The following is a 23271-nucleotide window of genomic DNA, read 5'->3' as shown; positions in this document are numbered from 1 at the left end:
AAGAAGAAAGTGGTGAATGATCCTCTATGCCCCATCTATTGCAGGGAAGAAGAAAGCATCCTCCATGTCTTGTGGAGCTGTGAAGCAGCAATGGATGTGTGGAGTCAATGTTCTAAAAGGCTTTAGAAATGCACTATCCCTCATTCCCCTATGTTGTTGTTTTTTGATTCATTAACTATGGTACTGAATGAAGAAGAATTGCAATAATTTGTGGTGGCGGCAAGGAAGCTTTGGTGCAGAAGGAACTCCATCTTTAACAAGGATTTTTCTCATCCAAACTCCTTTGTGAGGGAGGCAAGAACATTGTTAGACATGCTGTCTAAGAGGGATACTGATCACAACAGTAGAGACACCGAGGTCTGCTCCTCTGTTGCTCTATGACAGGCCCCTTCATCGAAATGGTTTAAGATTAACTGGGATGGTGCAGTGGATAAGGCTAATGGATTGATTGGCATTGGAGTGGCTATTAGGGACTGTGCTGGCCAGATCATTGCCACAATGAGGCAAAGGAAACAGTTTTTTCTGGACCCCTTATTAGCTGAGTCATATGGAGCTTTACAGGCTGTTAAACTGTGATTGGATCTTGGACTGCAATAGATTTTTATTGAGGGAGACTCACTGCAAGTCACAAAGGCATTACTAGAAGATAAAAAAGCTTGGAGCAGTTCAAGCATGTTTATGAGTGAAGCAACGTCATGTCTTAAGCATTTTGCAAAGTGGTAAGTTTCTCATGTTAGGAGAAATGACAATTTTATAGCTCACTTACTTGCAAAAGATGCTCTTACCATTTCTGATTTAATTGTAACTATGGAGGAATCTCCTCCTTGTATATCATAAATTTTATAATGGAATGGCATAAGGGTATTTCCTTAAAAAAAAAAAGAGTCTTTCAACTCGGTCCTTAAATCTTGTTTGAAGACAGTGGTGGATCCAGAAATTTGCCTTTGGGGGAAAATTAGTGTTAGTCATTTTGATATACTAACTTAAATCCAAGGATTTCTTTGAAGCATTTCAACCAAATCAGTTTGAAAAAGATCACATGTCAAGGACCTGCAAGGAAAGATAACAAGACTTGTGATTACAAGAGTCCTAACTACTAGAATTTAATTATAGGGAAATTTGAACAAAACCCCATGTTCTTATGCCCATTTACGATTAGCCTTGTGTGTTTTTAGGATTAACCCATTGTTATATTAAATAATTTGGATAAGATCTCTTCGTCACATTTTCCGTCCATCTCAAATAACGAATGACACATGTCATCCAATGAGCCGCCATGTATCAAATTGATTTTTTGTTATTTTCAAAATTCAAAATGAGATTAAAAAATAATTTTTATTAAAAAAAAATTGGTTTGTGGGAGGGGACGTCTCCCCTCCTCACTAGCGGCCAGCACAGGTCCACGGGTGACAGAATTTAGCCACCGTGTGGGTTACTAGATCTAGCCATTGGGGTGGCCGACCAACTATAATGTGGCTGACCACCATGGGGCAGCCAAAGTATGGCCATTGCGTGGATGGTTGGCCAACTTTGACATGGTTGATCACCACGGGGTTGCTGGCCAACCCTGGCGTGGTCGACTATCGTGGTGGCTGAATTTGGCAACCCCAATGGTCTCGCCACATGGGTGGTCGGATCTAGCCAACCACCCACATTCTTTGAAAATAAGAAAAAATAATTTGACACGTGGCGGGTTCATGGGATGACACCTATCATTCATTACTTGAGATGGACAAAAAATGTGATCTGATTCAATTTGTTTAATACCATGTAGGATTAGTCCTTTAAACAAATACAAAGGGCTACTGATCATGCTCTTTTAAACTCCACAATAGGATTGCATATTGGTCAAGGTAATGATGCCTTCTGTAATATTCGTTGGTAATTGATTATTTTCCTACAAATTACTAACGTTGCAATAGTTGATGTTTTCGACGAGTCCCATGTCATTACTTTGCTTTCCCATCGACTCGTCATGGTTGGGATTGTCAGTGTTCGTAACAGGTTACTAATCATTGCAATAAATTGCAAACGATATAATGCCCTTGCAATTTCCAGCTTTTCCAACCACTCCATCTCGACGTTGGAAGCTTTCTTCCAACCATATGATGCTTGTTGAAACAATCTTGTTTCCCAACAGCCTTGTTTGTTTCCCAACTCCTCTCAATTGATCTCATCTCATCTCATTTAATCATTACAGTTTTTCTAAATTTTCATACAAAATAAAATAAACAATTCAACTTTTTCAAATCTCAAAATAAAAATAATATTAAAAAAATATATTCTAATAATATTTTATTCAACTTTTAATTTTAATCTCAACTCATATCATGATCTCATCTGCAAAAACAAATGAGGTTATTCAACCAAATTCAGACAGCGGTTAGTCCAACTATAGCCGCTTATAGTCGTTGGGTTTTTTTAATTTTCATTGAGAAGCAGGGACATTGTTGCTGCAAGAATGTAGAAAACCAAAGTATTTTTACAATGACTATTGTCAAAATATATTGTAATACGAATTTGTAAATTAAGAACTACCATGCGACCCTTACATTCTCTTGGATGAGTCTTAGAAATGACTTTGATCTTGCTATATGGTTTGAGTGTGTTGATTCCCGATTCTTTCTATTATGGCTCGATAGTTTCTGTGCCAAAAAAATCATCAATAACTAAGACCTACACTACCCCATATCTAATCGTCACAACTACATGCATGATCACATTCATTATATAATCTACATGGTGCAATTATCTTATTCCAACATGCACCCAGAACAGTACGTGTTTGAAGTAGATACATGCATGGTATTCATGACAAATGTACATCTAAACACATGTAGATGGAAATCTGAATCTGTGATCACTAGTTTCACTCAACACATGCCATTACATGAAGAAAAGCTTTAACTGGATCAAAATCACTTTGTCCCATATGCAAACATGATAGGTTTTGTGAAGTCCTAACACTCAAGACTCCAATGCAAGTGATGTAAACCGATGAATATGATCTGCATAAAATTGGTGGATATATATGTAACAGCCCGCTAGAAATTCATTAGTGAAATTTCTATAGGCTTTAGGAACCTCATGAAAACACCGTAAGTTTTCACTATTTGACCAATCGTGTAAGTAAAGTTTATCAGCATGGCCAGAGTTATCACTCATTATGGTGCCAGAATTGTGATTTTTATTTATTTGATGTAGTTAGAAGTGTCAGATTGAGTTATGGTCCGTGCCATTAGACTTCGTTGATTATTTAGGATTTTATGGAGTAATAATCTCACTTTTAGTTTTCGGGTGAAACGCTTGTTCGAAAATGCATTTTGCTTATTTCGAGGTACTTCAGGATTGAATTTCAATAAGAGAATTGCACATTTAGGTTTGTGTGAATATTTAAGATTTTACAGTGCAAATTTCATGTTTCAATTTCCTGGAGTGAATAGTAACCTTTATAGTAGCATCTAGTTTAGTGTTTTCAAAATCACAGTGTGGAATGTCTAAATTAGGTTAGAAAAGTTTTATTTAGACACTTGGCAGGATCTTAGCCACACTTGGTGAATGGTATTGGACACTTGGCACAAAGAGGAACAATTAGATGAATTGTGAATGAATTGAAGTGTGAGATCATGTCACCTAAGCAAAACCCTATTTTTTCATCTGATCAACCAAATTGTGCCAAACCAAATAGGGTTTCAACTCTAAACCCTAAATGGTTGGAATCCAATTGAAAACTCAAAAGTGTGATTGAAAATTGAAACCCTAAACGGTTTCCCCAAACCTTAAAGTTGGCCTCCAAACCCTATTTGATCCAATTTCGAGCATTATGTTTAATCATTTGATTAAATCACTTTCACATGCTATTAATTTCTCAAATTCATGTTATGACATCATTATCCAACCCTTTAAACCTTGAAATTTTGATTGGGCTAAGAAAAATCGGATTTGGACTTTATAGCATCCCAAGCCCTAACCAAACCCCCCCTTAAACCCCAAATTGAAGGCCACTTCGTTGAGGCCCGCCCAGGCCCATGAATCTTGGCCACCTTGGCAAAAATTTTTGAAGAAGTTTCCTCCCCACATGGCAGGCCATCCACTGCCCTTGGCTGCACCCAATAGTGCCTTGATGTGAGAGGGAAAATCCACCTCATCACCCTTCATACTACATAGCAACAGTAGACAGTCCTTGCCCCTCTATTCTTCACTTTATCTGACATAGGCACCTCCAATCAAGGGTCATTCAAGCCCATACCTCCCCCCTCCAAAAGTCTAAAGTCGTGCAAGACACACTTCACTTCATTTTATCACTTCTTTATCTCATTCTTAGAGAGAAAGCAAAAGAGCTCTCTTGGACAGATTTCTGAGTCATTTTACATGGCAATTTTAGACCCTTTGTAAGTCTAGTTTCCGATTATATCTTATTAGTTTCATTTAGTGGTCATTTGATTGGTTAAAAGTTGTTTTAACTATGGAAAGGTCAGTCTGGGCATTAAATTGGCGAGTATGTTATATTTTGAAGTTTTTGACAAAGCTAATGGACAGATCTTGGTCTGAAATTTTTATGAAGTGTTGTCAACGTGTGTTTATGAATGTTCATTAAGAATTTGTTGCATGACTAAAACTTTTGACGAAAGAAAAAGATTTAGAAATTTAGAAACTGGAAGAAGAAAAACAGTTTTTGTTGAGAAAATTTGAATATTTCATGGTTTATTCTTACTCCAATGACTTTGATATTTTTATTGGATGATCCTAAGTCTCTTATATGCATGTTCGGATTTTATTTTGAAGATTTTTGGTATTAGTTTCAAAGATATGAATTTTTTTATACAAGAGGATACTCGGTTAGGCTAAAGGCTTGATGTTTTTGGTAATTTTTAGCCATGTGATTTTGAATTTAAAGATTGGACCTATTTAAGGACACATTTTTAAACCATGGGATGTTTTGGCTTGAAGATCTAATTCTTTTAAGTCATAGATCAAGTGGTTGATCAAATCTAGTTAAGAAAAAATTTTTGTCTTGGGACTAAGTGTGGAGCCGAATACTCCAAGTGTTGTTTTGTGATTTTTTGTGACTTTTGTTAGATGATTCAAAGCATGATTGTTCCTAGGATGATGTTATGAATATATTAGAAGTAAGATTTGTTTTTTTTTTTGAATTCTTGGAGATGTTTTGAATAAGGTCAAGACTTGTGATTCAAGGGTTTGTTTTTAATTAAAAAATTTGGATCTTTTTACTAAAACGTTTGGTGGTGATGATTATTATTTTTTGTAATGGATGGTTTTAGTATGTTTTTAATCTTAGGATAGGAAGATCTTTGTTGCAAAATTTCGATTTACTCATGAGTTGTGTTTTGGTGGTTTTTGGAGTTAGGATGCAAAATCCTTAAGTTAGGGGTAAAATGGTTATTTTTTCATATGTAGAGGGTAAAATAGTAATTTTACTCTAAGTAAAATTTTTCCATGTTTCTAATTGTTGGTGAATAAATTTCTAACTTTTAGAATCATTATTCACATTTCTTCGTAATCTCGTTTGAATTCTTGTAGAACGTGACGATTGAGGTAAGTTAGCTCTTAACTTACTATCAGTTTACTATGTCTAATGGGTAAGGAAACTACAGTTTATGTGTGTATTTTATCATATTTTCCATGCCATGCTATGTCATTACATGTTTATCCGTTACACATCACTTATGCTGTCACAAAATACTTATCTTTTACACAATCTATTCTATCACGTATTGCTGCTATCTGTTGCAAGTATGTCAGGTCACGTAGTATTTTCTATTACATCTTATACCATGTTATGAAATGTTGTCTGTTACAGGTTATGTCATGCTACAAATGTTGTCTGTCTCAAGTACGTCATGTCTTTCAAAGTATGTTCATGCCATGTTACTCTATGTCAGGACTTTTGTGCTTTCGTTTCATATCACGTTTCATCTCGAGTATAGTTTGTGTACCTCAGGAATAGTCTTTCAAGTCATGTCAAGTTCATGTTCATGTATGACCTCGTGCAGTTAAGTTATGGTTCAGCTCATTATTGTTACTCAATCATGGTAACCCTATGGGACTACTCTATCATGGTAACCTCATGAGATAAGACTACTCTATTATGGTGACCCCATGAGACAAAGATACGTTTCAAGTTCATGTCCATGTTAGATTCCAATTTCATGTATCTGTTCATGTCACGCTCATGTTTGAGTCAGTTCGCGTTCAATTTCACGTTCACGTCATGTTTACGTTCACATTCATGACACATCAAGTCTAGTCTCAGTTTCAAGTTCATGTCATGTCAAGTTTCCAGTTTAGTTCACGTTTCAGTTCAAGTTATGTCAGTTCATACCATGTTATGTCAAGTTATGTTATGCTTATTATTTACTTTGATTATGCATTTATGTATTTACTGCCATGAATGCATCACAACCAGTGTGGAAGTTTCCTGTTAATTTGCTGAGATTTATAATCAAATCTCATTGTGGTAGTCCCAACTACTATTCCCTCTGAATGGTAGGCGATGTGTCAAAACTAGGATAGGGAGCGGACACGGGCAGACTAGAAGAAGTTGACTAGACGCGACGAGATGTGGAGCGTACAGCTTCCATAGTTAGATTTTTGGACAGTATTCTGGCCTCGTTAGTTGAGTTACATTAGTTACTTTATGAACTGGCTCAATGCTATATTTTGGTAATTTAAACATAGAGCCCGATCTCCCATGTTTTGAGATTATAGTTTTCTGAGATCTATATTGTAATCGTGGATGTTTATTTTGTTAAGTATGCATGGATTGCGCTTTAATTATTTGAGATATTATCAGTTTGGTGCACAATATTGCTCAAAGAAAAAAATTATCCGTTGCGAATATTGCATAATGGTAGATGCATGTTAGGAACATTACATCTTATATGTCATAAACGAGGGCAAATAACCTTGTGTTCCATGTACCGGCACTTCAGATGTCCGTCCAATTTCAAACAGAATCTGGGGGCATCACAATATATATGTCTACACACACACACACACACACACACACACACACACACACATACACACATATACATCTACACCTATTTACCTGGAATGTAGGGTTGCCCAACGTTCACACAACTTCCGCCAAATAGGTGCATCGACCAATTTGCACCCGATAGCCAATGCTAAAATGAAACACGGGGTTGAGAACACTTAGGATAGGCAAGATGTAAGAAGTTATCAGCTCAGTTTGAGTCTTTGGTAAGAATATTAGAATGCATACTCATTCCTCTATTATAAAATTGCACTTCTCACCCCATTTGGTTTGAAGAGTTTCCCATTATATTGACAAGTTATGAACCATATATGCTAGGGTTTTACTCCTAACAGTACTTAATCCCTTGTAGTGTATCATACACAATTTTGATAATATTTCTCACCATCACATGCTGAGTTAGCTCCTCCACGTCACTTCCAGAGACAAATCTCCAACTGTCATGAACCATGTTAGCATGGTGCTTCACAATCCATGTTATCTTCTAGGAATATATCTCAACATTATCACACAAGGGTCAGGTATGGCCTTCTTGCATTACAAGAGGAATGGGTCTCAACTTTCAGAGTTGATCAAAGAGTCTACTTCTTGCTACCCCATGCCCTTGCTTCCTTGATGGTGGCACTAAAAGTAAAACACAACGTGTTTAAATACACACACACCCTTATATGTATTGCGCATTGATGCTATAGATATATTGTACTTGAGAATTATATATATACCATGACTTCCCATGACATATAATTTGCTACACAAGTTCATTAACCCTATTTGTCCCATTCTAACCATCACACGTTGGATGTAAATTAACATGTATTTACCAGTATGGTTAGAAGTGGCATCTTCATAATTTTCAGCCTCCTCAACATCATTCTCTGTGACGCTCCTAAATTTTGCTTGGGATCGGACAAACTCTGAAGTTTCGGAACATGGAACATAAGGTTACATGACCCCATTGATGACAATTAAAGTTATAATGCACATAACATGCATCTAACAGTATGCAATATATGTAACAAATAATATTTTTATTTGAATAAATAAGACTATACTAAAAGCTATATCCCAAAAACATAACATGCTTATAGCTTCATAACATACTGATAATTGTAATGTTACAAAACTTGTCCGTCATGACTGTAACATAAATAAGTATTAGAGTCAGTGCTTCATAAGTACAATACTAAAAAGCATAACTACTGAGCTAACTCGTTGAACTGGAGGATTGAAGTAATAATCTCCTTATCATCGCATTGGGCCTAATCGACCTCATCTAGTCTGTGCAAGTTGGCTCTCCAGATCTTGGCACGTAGTCTACCTGTAACACCCCACTCCCCAATGAAGACATTTTTAGAATTTTCAGAGAGTCAATATGCTACTAAACTTGACTAAAAACTTTTGTTTTAATGACGCGCCAGATGCGAAAGATTCCATAAATAAAACAAACTTTATTAAATACTTAAAACCCAAAATAGAGTCTGCGGAAACACTTGTTTAAAAAAAATACAAAAATCTCATGTGCATATCAAAATAATTTATTTAAATCTTAAATCATAAACTGAACATGACATAAACTATCTAGGCCTCTGCCTCACCTCCCTGGGTCAAGTCCTGTCTTATAGTCTTATCCTTATAAATGTCATCACCTGAGGTGGTTTAAAAATATAAAAATATACAAAAATGAGTCGAATACTCAATAAGTAACACATCATACAGTAAACATATTAAACATAAGGTTTCTTGAAAAATGTGCATACTCATAAATACATACGTAAATAACATGAACATAAACATGAACTTATCATAGGCCGATACCCACTGTTGACCCCTGTGAGTTAGGGTTAGCAAATCTAAGTAGATTTCAATTCCGCCCGTGGCCGCGGGTTGTGGAATCCATACTTAAGGAAGACATATTGGGTGCACTACCAACATGTATGACCTGACAATGCAATATGCCCATAACATAGGTACCGTCTTCATATCATAACATAGGCCATTACATATCTTATCATTCATACTTCATTATAATCATATTTGCATACTTGTTATATCATAGATTTCAAATGAAATTGCATTCTTTCATAAATTTTAATGATACATATTTTCTCACATAAAATCATGATTTTTCATAAATATTTTGATGCATAAATCTTCACATAAAATCATGTCTTTTCATAAATTTTTTGATGCATAACTCCTTTCATAAAATCATGAATTTTCATAAATGCTTAATTTTTCACAAAAAATCATGGATTTTCATAATTTTATCATGATTTGGGTACGTATAAAGGGGCTTCCAATGGAGGGCGTACATGCATATATTTTTATAGAAGACATGTCGTCTACCGTACATACGTGTAAGGGTATGATCATGCTACTTACCTTGAAGCGCTAATGCACTATTTTCAGTGTGTAATCGGTCGCCTATAAAAATAAACACGTGATTTGCATAGATTTTTAATTAAACATGTGATTTTATTTAAAATCTAAACTACTAAAATAACCTATATTTCCTAAACGTAAAATCTTCTTAACACTAAATTATTCTCAACTTTTAATCCTAAAAAGGCAGGGGCATTTTTTGTAATTTAACTATCCCACCTAAAATTTGTTAAACTGGTTTCATGCATTCTGGAATTGACTTACGCGAGATTCTGGAATTGACTTACGTGAGAGGTAGTGGCTTACCGTGAGCTGGGCAGCACAACGTGAGGCTAGGTTGTACTCCACGGTGGCAAGCATAGTGGCGACTTTGGCGAGTTGGCTCACTGAGAAAGAGAAAGAGATGAGAGAGAGAGAATGGAGAGTAAGAGAGACAAGATGAACGAGAGGGGGAGGACACGACGTGAGTGAGAGGAGGCAGGTTACTGAGAGAGAGGGCGGTTGTATTTTCACTGTGCATTCTGGGGAGGTGCTGCCATGCTTGGAGGTGTTGATTGCTATGGTGGTGGAGGGTGGTTCACGGCTGGGCAACTTGCAAAGGGAAGAGCCGTGCTCTGTTTTCAGATGCAAGAACATAGGTCTTGCAGTGAGGTTAAGGGTGTTGTTTTCTGACATGGGTTCACGGCTGGCTTTAGTGGTGAGGTCTGGGTGGTTGGCTTGGAGTCATGGTGGAGCAACTACAAGATCCTCTGAATAAGGTGGTGCAACACAGGGAGAGAGAGAGAGTGAGATTTTACTATCAAGCCAAAAGCAACAGAGAGAGAGAAGGGTGGCGGACGACATTGACTTACCGGAATAGTGCGAGGGAAAGGTAGGTGCCTGGTCGGCAGTTCTGTGGCTGCAATCAGGTGATCCGACTCTTCTAGCGGTCGATGGAGGACTGAGTAGGAAAACACAATTGTTTTTAGTATTCACAGTAGAGAGAATGACGTGATAGTCTGGGGACATGAGGGGCTGGTTGCGGCTTGAGGTTTCTTCACGCATGAGATCTAACCGTATGTATGCATATATATACATATAGATGATAGAGAACCAAAAAATAAACACTTGGGAAAGAGACGTGTATGGAGTAACAAAGGCTAGGCGTGCATGCAGAGGAACAAATGTGCATACGGAGGGAGCGGACGCGATGAAGCCGTGCACGCAATGAAAAATAATGGACGTGAATTGTATAGAATGTGGAGTCTGATACAAGATCTCACGAGCTTGGGCTTTTTGGCCCATTTCAAGTATTTGTGCCACGTCTAATCCTTAAAAGAAAAATGTTTGTTCCATAATTCCTCAGCCCATACCAAGATTCCATCCAAAACAAAAATATTTAATAATATTAACTAACATGGCAAGCCCAATAAAATTTTGATATCCCAAAAATAAAAATCTTAGGCCCGTAGTCTATTCCAAAAATATTCGAACATTTCAATTAGCCCATTAACCTAATTTAGGCCCAATGAAATTATCCATAATTTATCCTCAATAATATTGGATCGGGTCGTTACATAAGGTTTCTTGAAAAACGTGCATACTCATAAATACATACGTAAATAATAAGAACATGAACATGAATTTATCTTTCACTTATTATAGGCCGATGCTCACTGTTGATCCCCGTGAGTTAGGGTTAGCGAATATAAGTAGATTTTGATTCAGCCAGTGGCCACGGGTTGCAGAATCTATACATAAGGAAGACATACTGGGTGTACTACCAGCATGTACGACCTGGCAATGCAATATGCCCATAACATAGGTACCGTCTTCATATCATAACATAGACCGTTACATATCTTATCATTCGTACTTTATCATAATCATACTTGCATACTTGTCATATCATATTATAGATTTCAAATAAAATCGCATTCTTTCATAAATTTCTGTGATACATGTTTCCTCACATAAAATCGTGATTTTTCATAAATATTTTGATGCATAAATGTTCACATAAAATCATGTATGGATTTTTTATAAATTATTTTAATGCATAACTTTCACATAAAATCATGACTTTTCATAAATCTTTTAATGCATAACTCCTTTCATAAAATTATCAATTTTTATAAATAATTTAATGCATAAATCTTCACATAAAATATGAATTTTCATCATTTTATGGTGACTTGGGTACGTAAAAAGGGGCTTTCAATGGAGGGCGTACAAGCATAATATTTTTTATAAAAGACACGTCGTTTAGCTTATATACGTGTAAGGGTATGATCATGTTACTTATCTTGCAACGCTAATTCACTATTTTCGACTCGTAATCGGTCGCCGTGAGCTAGGCAATGCAACGTGAGGCTAGACTGCATTGGACGGTGGCAAGCGCGGTGGTAACTCCATTGAGTTGGGTGACTATGCAACTGAGAGTGATGAGAGAGAGAGAGAGAGAGAGGGAGAGAGAGAGAGAGAGTGAGATTACAGGAGGGAATAAGCACGACATGAGGGAGAGAGAGGATCCAACGTGAGACCGTGAGAGGCTTGCGACGGACTAGGGTGCCGAATTGCCCTTGACGATAGTTTTTGTGGGGTCTCGACGTGGAGGAACTCTCGGAGAGGGTGGTGTGCAGTAGCTCATGTTGGGGATGTACGTGCTCTATTTTTGGTGTGAAGAACAAGGCTTGTTCATGTATCACGACTGGGCTTCATCTTGGTGGTTCTCGGTGCAGCTATGCGGTTGTGGTGTGGAGGAGGTGGCCTAAACAAAGGCTTTCGATGGTGGCGACGTGGGTGCAGGAACTGGGTGCATGGATCTGGTTTCTGTGGTGGTTCACGGTAGAGGCAGGAATAGCTTGGACATTTGTTAGTTTGAGGGGAGGAGGTGGCAATAGCTGAGTGGGGGCCGTGAGCTGTGAGGGAGGAGGGGATGGTAGGTGGTTTCCAGCGTTCTATCGGGCTGAGGGGAGGTGGTTTGTAAAAGGGGTGTTGTGCGTGAGTGACTTGTTGTGCGTGCATGAGTGAGGAGTCCAGAGAATTAAAGTGAACTTGAAGAAGAATGTGATGCACGTACTGTGCATGGAGTTCAGTATATATAGGGAATCGATTTAGGAAATATAGCGTGAAGAGATTTGTTAAGTTGTAACTCTGTTAGGATAGACTTCTATTGGGGCGTGAATTTTAGTAGAAAGTGGAGATTTGTGTGGCTTAGAATTATAGAGAAATCAGTATTCTAACTGGTTTGGATTCATTTTATTGGTTAAAATTCAATAATTTTAATTGGATTTCTACATTATTAGTCTCTTAATTTCTTTTAAAATTCTTAAACTTTAAAATAAAAATTTTGGGTCTTTGGGCCTAACTAAATCCCAAGAATTAATCATTCGTAGCCAATCCAATATGGCCCATAAAAAAAATCCAAAGACTTACCAAAAAAAAAAAAAATCTGAATAGCCTATTCCAAATTGGCCCATTAAACCTAATAATGGGCCAATTTGGTTAGAAATTTCAGTAAGTCAACTACCAACTTAACTAGCAGTATACAGATGCATGCATCATAGTAAAATCACATGAATGCGATGTGACATGAACGTGAATGTGCGGTGACATGACTTGAAAAATAGCATGACATGTGTTGACATAAGTTGAAACTTGACATGGATTGAAAACTAACATGAACTAAAACTGACATAAATTGAACATGAACTTGGAATCTTGTTTAACATAAATAAGTTTAATTAAAAATGAACACGTCGATGCTAGACAGGTCCCCTTGAACTATGTGCTCCTGGTGGTAGCGCATCACATCACAAGCATCTGCGTCAGTTGTGAGTATGTCATGATAACTGAACTGTTTAAATATTAATAAATATGAGATTGGCATCACTGGCATTGGGTGCCTGACTTCGCTCTAGCATGTAGTTACTTAGATCCCATTTGAAACTTGTTGATGGTAATTTGTCAACCCAGGGAATTCTACACCAGTTTAAACACTCCAATATGGACTATGGAATTCCACTAGGATAACCTAGTACTTGGGGTCGTAATGAAATTAAAGGACTCCACTAACTTGAAAATACTTTTCGTGACTATGCATAGGACATGACGTGACGTGCAAAAATGAACGTAGATGTCATGGCATAACATGGCATTTAACAGATAAGCATGTACTTGAAATGATTGACATGAAATGGCATATTGGAATATTTACAAAAATCATAAGTGACAAGAATATGATAATTATGGTTTACCATCGTACATACAAAAATACACCGAAAAGTAGGTGAGAGGTTAACTTACTATGATTGGGCATGATGTAAAACTAGCGTGAACTAAAATGAGATATTTCTAAGGGTTAGAATATCCCACTAATCACTTAGAAACATAAAATTTTCTGACTTATGGTAAGATTGCCATTTTACCCCCTACTTGTGGGATATGACAATTTTGCCCATAAATTAAGAATTTTACATACTAACTCCAAATCCAACCAAAATTCACATTCTTCATGTAAATTTTATCTTAAAACAAAATATCTAATCAGAAAGATTTAAATAAAAACACAACTATACAAATCATGCATTGGCCGATTCACATGAACTAAAACTAACATGAACTAAAACTGACATAAATTGAACATGAACTTGGAATCTTGTTTAACATAAATATGTTTAATTAAACGTGAACACGTCGATGCTAGACAGGTCCCCTTGAGCTATGTGCTCCTGGCGGTAGCGCATCACATCACAAGCATCTGCGTCAGTTGTGAGTATGTCATGATAACTGAACTGTTTAAATATTAATAAATATGAGATTGGCATCACTGGCATTGGGTGCCTGACTTCGCTCTAGCATGTAGTTACTTAGATCCCATTTGAAACTTGTTGATGGTAATTTGTCAACCCAGGGAATTCTACACCAGTTTAAACACTCCAATATGGACTATGGAATTCCACTAGGATAACCTAGCACTTGGGGTCGTAATGAAATTAAAGGACTCCACTAACTTGAAAATACTTTTCGTGACTATGCATAGGACATGACGTGACGTGCAAAAATGAACGTAGATGTCATGGCATAACATGGCATTTAACAGATAAGCATGTACTTGAAATGATTGACATGAAATGGCATATTGGAATATTTACAAAAATCATAAGTGACAAGAATATGATAATTATGGTTTACCATCGTACATACAAAAATACACCGAAAAGTAGGTGAGAGGTTAACTTACTATGATTGGGCATGATGTAAAACTAGCGTGAACTAAAATGAGATATTTCTAAGGGTTAGAATATCCCACTAATCACTTAGAAACATAAAATTTTCTGACTTATGGTAAGATTGCCATTTTACCCCCTACTTGTGGGATATGACAATTTTGCCCATAAATTAAGAATTTTGCATACTAACTCCAAATCCAACCAAAATTCACATTCTTCATGTAAATTTTATCTTAAAACAAAATATCTAATCAGAAAGATTTAAATAAAAGCACAACTATACAAATCATGCATTGGCCGATTCACATTAAGGCTAAAAAGCTTGATTTTTGTTGCAATTCTTTCAAACCTCAAACTATATACTTAACTTATTTATGCAACACTAAAAAAATCATATCCTATGTTCTAAGATCATGCTACACAAATGATTACACAAAATATATAAGTGAAAACTAGACTCAAATAGAAACAAATCATATGAAGGAAGTTTTGTGAGAATCAACTTACAAAGGCTTCACAAAAATGGAGCAAGAGCAACCAGAAAAACAATCAAAGCTTCCACCCGAGGTCTCTCCAAAAAAGTGAAAGAAAATGGACCAAAGGTTGAAGGGATTGCATGGGGTGTCCTTTATAGGAGGATAGGGCTGATGGGGGATAGATGAATGACCACTTGATGGGGGGTTTTGCAGCAAAAACAGTGGGCAAAACCTTGGGCTACTCAGCTCTGGTATTGGGCCACTGCTACCGAGAGGGGTGGCTATTTTTGGGTGGCTGTTTGGCCTCGTATCCATGCACTATTTAGGCTAACATGTCAGCCATGGGACTACCTTGAGTGGTGGGAAAAACTTCCTCATGAAGCTTTGCATTGGTGGTGGTTTTTGATTGGCCTAGATGGGCCTAATTGAATGGGCCTCACTTTAGGGTATTACTGGGATTTGGTTTAGGTTTTCTTTTTTGATTGAGCTTAATTCCAATTTTCTTGACCCAATGAAATTACCAAGGTATAAAATAATAAATGAGGGTTAATAACATGTATTTGAGTGGTTAATAGCATGTGAAAAGTGATTTAATTAAGTGATTAATTATTTAAGCCAAAATCAACCATTTTAGGGTTTGGGGGAAACAATGTAGGGTTTCGGTTTCCTCCATGGTCTTGGGGTTTCACTTGGGTTGAAATCCTCTTTTAGTTGTCCACAAAGTGTTTGGTCAAATGGAATAATGTTTGGCTTAGGTGGCATGATCACAATGCTTGATTTTGTCTTTCATTCCTCCACATTTCCATCTCATGGTTCCTTTTAATGCCAAGTGTCCTACACAATTAACCAAGTGTGACTAAGATCTTGCCAAGTGTCCAATAAAACTCCTCAAAGCTACTTTGGACAATCGATATAGCGATTTGACAATCGTCTAAACTGGGTGTCACATGGTGCTATCCTGGGTGCTACTATTCACCTAAAACCTTGCGAAAATTATTATTGCACCATAAAATTTTAAATAAGCATACGAGTCTAGTGGTGAACTTTGTTCACAAAATTCGACTCCTAAGTGTCTCGATTAAATCAAAAGGCATTTTTTAGCACTTTTCATCCGAAAATCCGGAAACATATTATTGCATCGTAAAATCCTAAATAATCATATAAAACTAATGGCCTAATTTTTTATTTTTTTTTCCTCAAACTCATACTCCTAAGTACCTCAAATAATTAAAATGATACTCCTGTCACCATAGCAGGTAGGAAATCAACTATGCTGATAAACTAGAACTTAGCAGTTGCTTGATTAAAGAAACTCATCCACTGAATTTCTGGCCGGCTATTACACGCTCCATTACGACAGACAGAGCTTGTGTCGTCCCATCGTCCCTATCCGATGATGATGACGAATCTGATATATTTCGACCATATAAGTGTCTCATAGGCAATGAATATGGAACTTCACTCTTTGGCCCCCTCTGTTACTCTCATCTCTCCCCTTCCAGTGTTCCTGCTTAGTCCTCCATGGCAAAGTACCATCTTCAATGTCTATTCAAACTTGTACTACACTACCATTCCAACATTGTAATATTATAAAATGAAAAAATATTCTAGTAGGTAATGAAATTTTCCAATATACTTCCACATTACTCATAAGTTAAATGTTAAAGAAAAATGAGCTCCACTCGGTCTATAGATATGTTTAAATCTCTAATTGTTACCGTCACTGTCTATTATTATTACTTCACAATTGCCTTTGCAAATTGGCTGTTAGAACATAGAAAATATGAGGTTTGTGAATTTTGGGGCTTGATTGTAAATAGTGAAATTTTAGGGCCTTAGTGGTAATTTTGGAAAAATCTAGGGGTAGCTTTGTAAATACCAATTTTTGAACCCTTTTGATTATGAATATCTTTCGTATTGGTTCAAGTGCTAACTTAGAATACCTTTGTTTTCAGTCGTATCGATTCTCTAACTTTGGAAAGTCTGTAAGTTAGCTTCTAGCTTACACCTTGATAACTTATTTATGATTTATTGATAAATGCCACATTCATGATATAAATATTATTTTGAGCATGAAACATTATGTTATATGATACATTGAGTATTTGATTGCGTACATGACATATGTAATTTTCACCATTTTAGCATATCATATGCAATTGTCATTTTCACATGAAGCATACCTTACAAGCACATGTCATGAGAAAGCATTGCATGAAAAGAAATTTTTGTCAAGACTCCAAAGGCTAAGATGAAGAATTATCCTAATGAAACTCCTCTGTCTACTTTGGAGTGAATAAGAATGGAGTGGAAACCCTTGGGTTGACAAAGAATAGTCAATGGGCTTTGAATATAATCTTTTTAAGGAATACCAGAGTGAAGTCATTTATGGCACTTAACATTGGTGGGTGAATACGTTATGTTGAATGTTATGATATGTTGAAATGTTATGTTATGTTACCAATGTATTGAGAATGAGTCTGCAGATAACGTAGTTTCAATATGAGTTGTACTACGGTCACCAATAGGCACTCACAATGCATGTGGAGAACTATAATGATACCATACGTTATGATGTTAATGTTAAGGTTAATGATGACTTTAACAATGATGAAAAGTTATGCTTTTGAAAAGATGAATTGGAATGTGTTCTCTGTAAGAAAATGTGCATCAATGTTTTTCTGAAAATGTTGGGGAATCTGGATGGGAGACAAATACTGATTTTCTACATAACATGCATCTCAAGTTTATCATTTATCATGTATAATTTATCTTTGTGCACATTGTCTGTTAATTTACTGAGATTTCAAGTAAATCTCACCCATTGTGGACCCACTGTCATCCATCAAAATGATAGAAGTTGTGTTAGGATAGTAAGAGGACAGACAAGATGGACCAATGGATATGATTGGTTGAAGAGGAGCTAGACCTTGATCGAAGATTAAATCTCATTTTAATGTTTATTGCACTAACTTTACATATGATAAAGCGTATGAGAGAGTTGATCTAACTATTAAAACTTGGTTTAAGTATTTGTATTAAGGATATGCTATCTTTAAGTTTGAACTTATGATGGTTATTAATGAAATTGGGATGTTTAGTTCATTATGGCATGAGTTTTATTTTAGTCACCCTTATTCTGCTGTGATTATTGCATATTGCTAGTTACATTCTAGGATGCACTGCATATTAATTATCATAAACGGGGGTATGTAAACTTGTGTTGCATGTCCCAACGCTCCAAGTCTCATTTCCATCCCAAGTAGAGGTTGGGGGTATCACACACGGTGCCCTCATTTGGCCTTGTCAGTAGTTTTGGATTGGACTGATGTCTTGGCTTTCCTGTTGACCTGCTCCAGCACCACCATGGTCTCTCTTTCGAATTGCTTCCTTTGCTTCCTGACCTCAAGGCGAGTGAGAATCTCAAGGGATCAAAGCACCTAGGCTTCCTTCTCAAGTTCTCCCCGTTCCTCTACAATCATGGCGGCTAGTTGGTCAGCCCCTTGAGATATTAAAGGTGTAAGAAAGGAGAGAAACAAGCAAAGTAATGAGGGAAAGAATGGCTGCAATACCTGCGAGAAAAAGCTCCTTAATTTTTCATCCTCCTGCTTAATGGCCTCAGCCCTTGCCCTGTCAAAGCCTGGTCCCATCACCCCAGGATCGCTTTCGCCAGCACATAAAGAAGGCCTAATGCCTCTTAATTTGCATAAGGGGTTTGGCAGAAGATTAGATAGGGAGGCTAAAGGGCCCAACTTCGATGGAGCCGCCCCTTGGGGGACCCAAGGCTCCCAATGTTGGCATCTCCTCGGAAAACACCCTAGAGATGCATCGAAGGTGGCCTCCCCCTTTGGGGAGGGTCCCAGGACCCAATGTTCCCTGCTGTAGAGGCTTGCTGAGAGATGGGAGACTCCTGCGCAACCTCCATTTTAGAAATGGGATGTTGAGCGACAGGAGACTCCTACACGGTAGCACCCTTAATGCTCAAACTAGGTGCTTCATCACCCACAATGATTCCATCAACCACCCAGACCTTGACGTCGCGTTGGAAGCCACCACCTCGAAAGCTCCCACCTCAACTTGGGACTCTCAAGCCAGTGAGTCAGCCATCTCCAGAACGTCCTCAAATGGCACAACTAGCTCACTAAACTCTCTCGGGGCAAGTTCGAAGAAGGCTATGAAGACGGCCATCTCAAGATCGGCCTCATCCCGACTAAGTTCCCCGTCAAAATTTGGTCGACTAGCGGGGTAGAACTTGAGATCGTTGTTTGGGTTGGAGCCACGTGACGGCACATCAACAGTGGAAGGCACGCCACCTGTGGGGACTCTAGTCTCGAGACGGAAGGTGTTGCTCCCCCCAGCCCTCGCTTAGGTGGCGGTGACTGAAATGCCGGTACATGCAACACATGGCTACATACCCGTTGTACATGATAGATAAAATGCAATGCTCCTAGGTATAGTAGCAGTATGCAATAATTAATGCAGTGAAAAATATAAGGTTCATATGAAACTAGGCAATGCCAAAAGCAATTGCCATAGCACATGGTACTATAAGACTATGAAGGATATGTTCATTGTCTCCCAAAACAAGGGTAGCTAACAAAACCTTTTTCTGCAAAAACAAGGGACCGATCACAAAAGAACTTAAGTCACTAGAACATCCAAAAAATATTTCCTGGTACAAGAAAAAGGTTCCTTTTTCTTTCTTTTTTCTTTCCACAACTAGTCGGGCTTCTTCATTTTCTCTCAGAATCGATCATTGTCCTGATTCCTTAATCTCTTCAGCTCGTCGATGAGCTACAGTGCCTTAGAAATGAGTCGGTCGGCGTTATGTGTTCTATCCAACAAGGAGGGCTCCGATGAGCTTTCATTGTCCTTTTGTACCTCCTCACTGGTCAGGGGTACCGTAGTCCTCTTGCGTTTCACCATGGGGTGATCTTCTAAAACTATCACAACTTCTATCATTCTGGGTAGGGAATGGTAGTCAAAATTACCACAATGAAATTACGAGAAATCTTAACAAGTAAACATACAACATACAATGATTAACATAAGCATACGAGTGACAAACAGTGAAATGCATGCATGAACATGTACTTGACACATGATGTGACCCAAAACTTGACTTATGCAGTTGACCATTTTCAAAAGACATGTAACAGATTCTTTGGACTTTTCGAAAAAACATTCTTTGACATAATTTCATATCTTATCATATCATGTAATCCATATCGTATTGTATCATATCATGTCATATCACGTGATCCGTATCATGTGAGCTTCTTGCCTTGTTCTTATAACACATGGGGGACACATCACGGCTCCCCTAAGCACCGCATGTTCCTGCTAGTTACCACACCACCAATGGTCTACACACTGTGGTGAATGCATTTTATTCATATTCATTATAATATGACAGTACTTCGTCAAGTTATTAGCCTTAGTAATGGAACCCACTAGCGTTAGGTGTTATCTCGCTCCTACATCCTTTACAAAAAGATCCATTCGAGCCCTGTGGACAGTTCTTTTGTCAACCTTGTTGTTACAACTCTATTTTTAAATACTCCAGAGTGGATAGAGGAGTTCCATCAAGACATTCCCCCGTCCTAGCATTTGGGGTTCTAATAAAATATTTTTAGATACTTTTCTTTTTCTTTTAAAAATTTCATTTATCCAAATGCATGTGACATGAGACTTAAGATGTGTTCCTTCTTATACTTGATGTGAGACACATGAAATGCCGTGCATGAAATCATCAAGCATAACATATTCAAATCATGGCATGATATCATAAGACATATGAAATATCAAACAACTTCATGAACATAGAAGAACATGAATTGGCCGAAACATCAAGGCATGTAACGTAGAGAAATTTCACTTTAACATGTTCCAAACTTGAATCATAATAGATAAAAGTCATGGCAATAGTGAAACGAACATGACATCATGAAAACATCACATAAATCCAACATGCATAACCTTACAATAACCGAATCTTTATGACACATACAATATCAACATGTCCTCGAGCAAAACCGAAACATGTGCATGTGAATCATGGAATTTTCAATATAGATCCGAATCATATAACCTCTTTCATGATCTTATACAAAGTTGAAACAACATATTCAACCAAGTAAAATATAGATTGACAATCAAAGGTAATCAATAACAAAGAAGGATTTACACAAATATATATGCATGTTAACCAAACTAAGTTGGATGTTTACTTACAAAAATTCTTCAAGAAAATACTAGCAAGCTGTAATTGGAAGTACAACTTGTTAGAACAAGGTTTTGAACCCTAATCCATGTGCGTGAGTGTGTGTAAGGTTTCTAGGGTTCGTCACATGTTGTGGGAAATACTTCAACCTTTCGGTTCTAGGGTTTTTGAATATGAAAACCCTTCAAGTTCACGTAACCATGTCTAGGTTATGAACATATGAGGTGTGTGTGTGCTTGGCCGATTGTATAGAGGATGCAAGTCCTCAAAGTTTCGGCTTCTCCTACCCTTGCAAAACCCTAAGGTTATTTCACTATCATACGTGATCCTTCGAGAATCTCAAACTCTTTGGAGATTCTATCATCTTCTTGAGTGAGGTGTGAGTAGTGTGGAGAAAGATAAGAAAACGAGGTCCTTACCTTGGATTCCTTTGTGCTTGGTGTCGTGGTCCTTCCTTGGATGTAGAGAATAGTTGTTTTTCTTGTTTGGTGGAAAGAAAACTCAAGAAAGTGAGGACAACACCAAGTAATCGTGTGAGAGAGTGTGGAGAGGGTGAGAACATGCAAAATCCAAAAATGACAAAAAGAAAAGCCCTTGGGCGTGTGGCTCCTCCCCTTGTTATAGAACTCTTCCACAAATCCTATTGGTTGCTAGAGATCCATTGCATGAAGGACAAGTGGGGTGTGGCCTTTTCCCCTAGCTGAATGCCTCTTCATCTTTATCATCATTGGATTGCTTTGGGAAGACTAAAAGGCACATAGTGTGGCGTGTAACCTCTCCCTTAACTGAACCTCTTGGTCTTCTAAACCCTCTTTTCTTGTCTAGGTGCAATGTACCTTAGGGAAAAAGAGTAAAATAACTACAAGTGTGTGTGACATGGCATAGGCATGTGTGTGTGCCCTTGTCGTCCACTTGAAGATTATTCATCTTCTATTGCTCCTTCTCTAGGTGGCTTTTTCGAATCCCCAAGGCTTTCTTATGAAACCCTAAAGTGACAAGTGGCTTATGAGTGTGTGCTTGAGTGTAGTGGCTGAAAATCTAGGGTTAGGATGGTCATTATGCTCACAAATCCCTTTCTCTTCCTTCTAGAAACTCTCATCTATTAGTGCATGATTGACAAGTGGCGAATTGTAAGGAAAACACTTGAGTGTTCGTGTGGGTGAGGTGAATCCGAAAATCCCCTTTGTCCCTTGTGCTTCCCTATGCAATTTCTTGAAAAATATCCCCCTTTGTCTTCCCTAGGCGCTACTTCCTGTGGAGATCTTCTTGGAACTACAAGCAATTGCCACATGGCATGGGGTGTGTGTGTTAGTGGGTTGGCTGAGTGGGCTTTGGCCTCCTCTAGGTCATCTCATCATTCCTTTCTTCTAGAAGCCATCTTGCATGAGGGACAAGTGGCAAACTGAAGGGCTTGTTACTTGGGTTGGCGTGCATGCCTCCCTTGGCTTGCCAAATACTCTTCTCTCTCTCCCATAGCCCACTTACATGTCGAGATTCATCTTCTGTGTGACAATTGGCACAATCCTTATGGCTTAGGCATGTCCGTATGTTTCTTCTAGGCTTTTTGGGCTCAAACCCACCTAGTTGGCCGAATTTTTAGGGGTTTGAGTGGCCCTTTCTCTGGGCTTTGGATGCTACTACAAGTCCAATGCCTCTATCTAATGAGACCTAATCTCATGGCTCTAAAATAATACTAAAGCAATGAAAATAATTATGGATGAAATCTAGCTAAGTTTTGGGTTATCACAGAAGGGCACTTCAACTGACCAACCACGCCCCTTTGTAAGGCCAGAGACCTTCGAGGATTCTCTAGGACTTGTACGGTCGGAAGGCACCCCCTTAGTCTGAGTCTGACCCGAGCCAACCCTGGACACACCACTAGGAGCTTCGCTATCAATGTGAGGCCTTCTCGCCCTACCTCCAGTCGTTGGAGGACTGGAAGGCCTCTTCTGACCC

Source organism: Juglans microcarpa x Juglans regia, chromosome 3S (genome assembly GCF_004785595.1).
Source record: "Juglans microcarpa x Juglans regia isolate MS1-56 chromosome 3S, Jm3101_v1.0, whole genome shotgun sequence".
NCBI lineage: Eukaryota > Viridiplantae > Streptophyta > Magnoliopsida > Fagales > Juglandaceae > Juglans > Juglans microcarpa x Juglans regia.
This window is presented reverse-complemented; position numbering follows the sequence as displayed.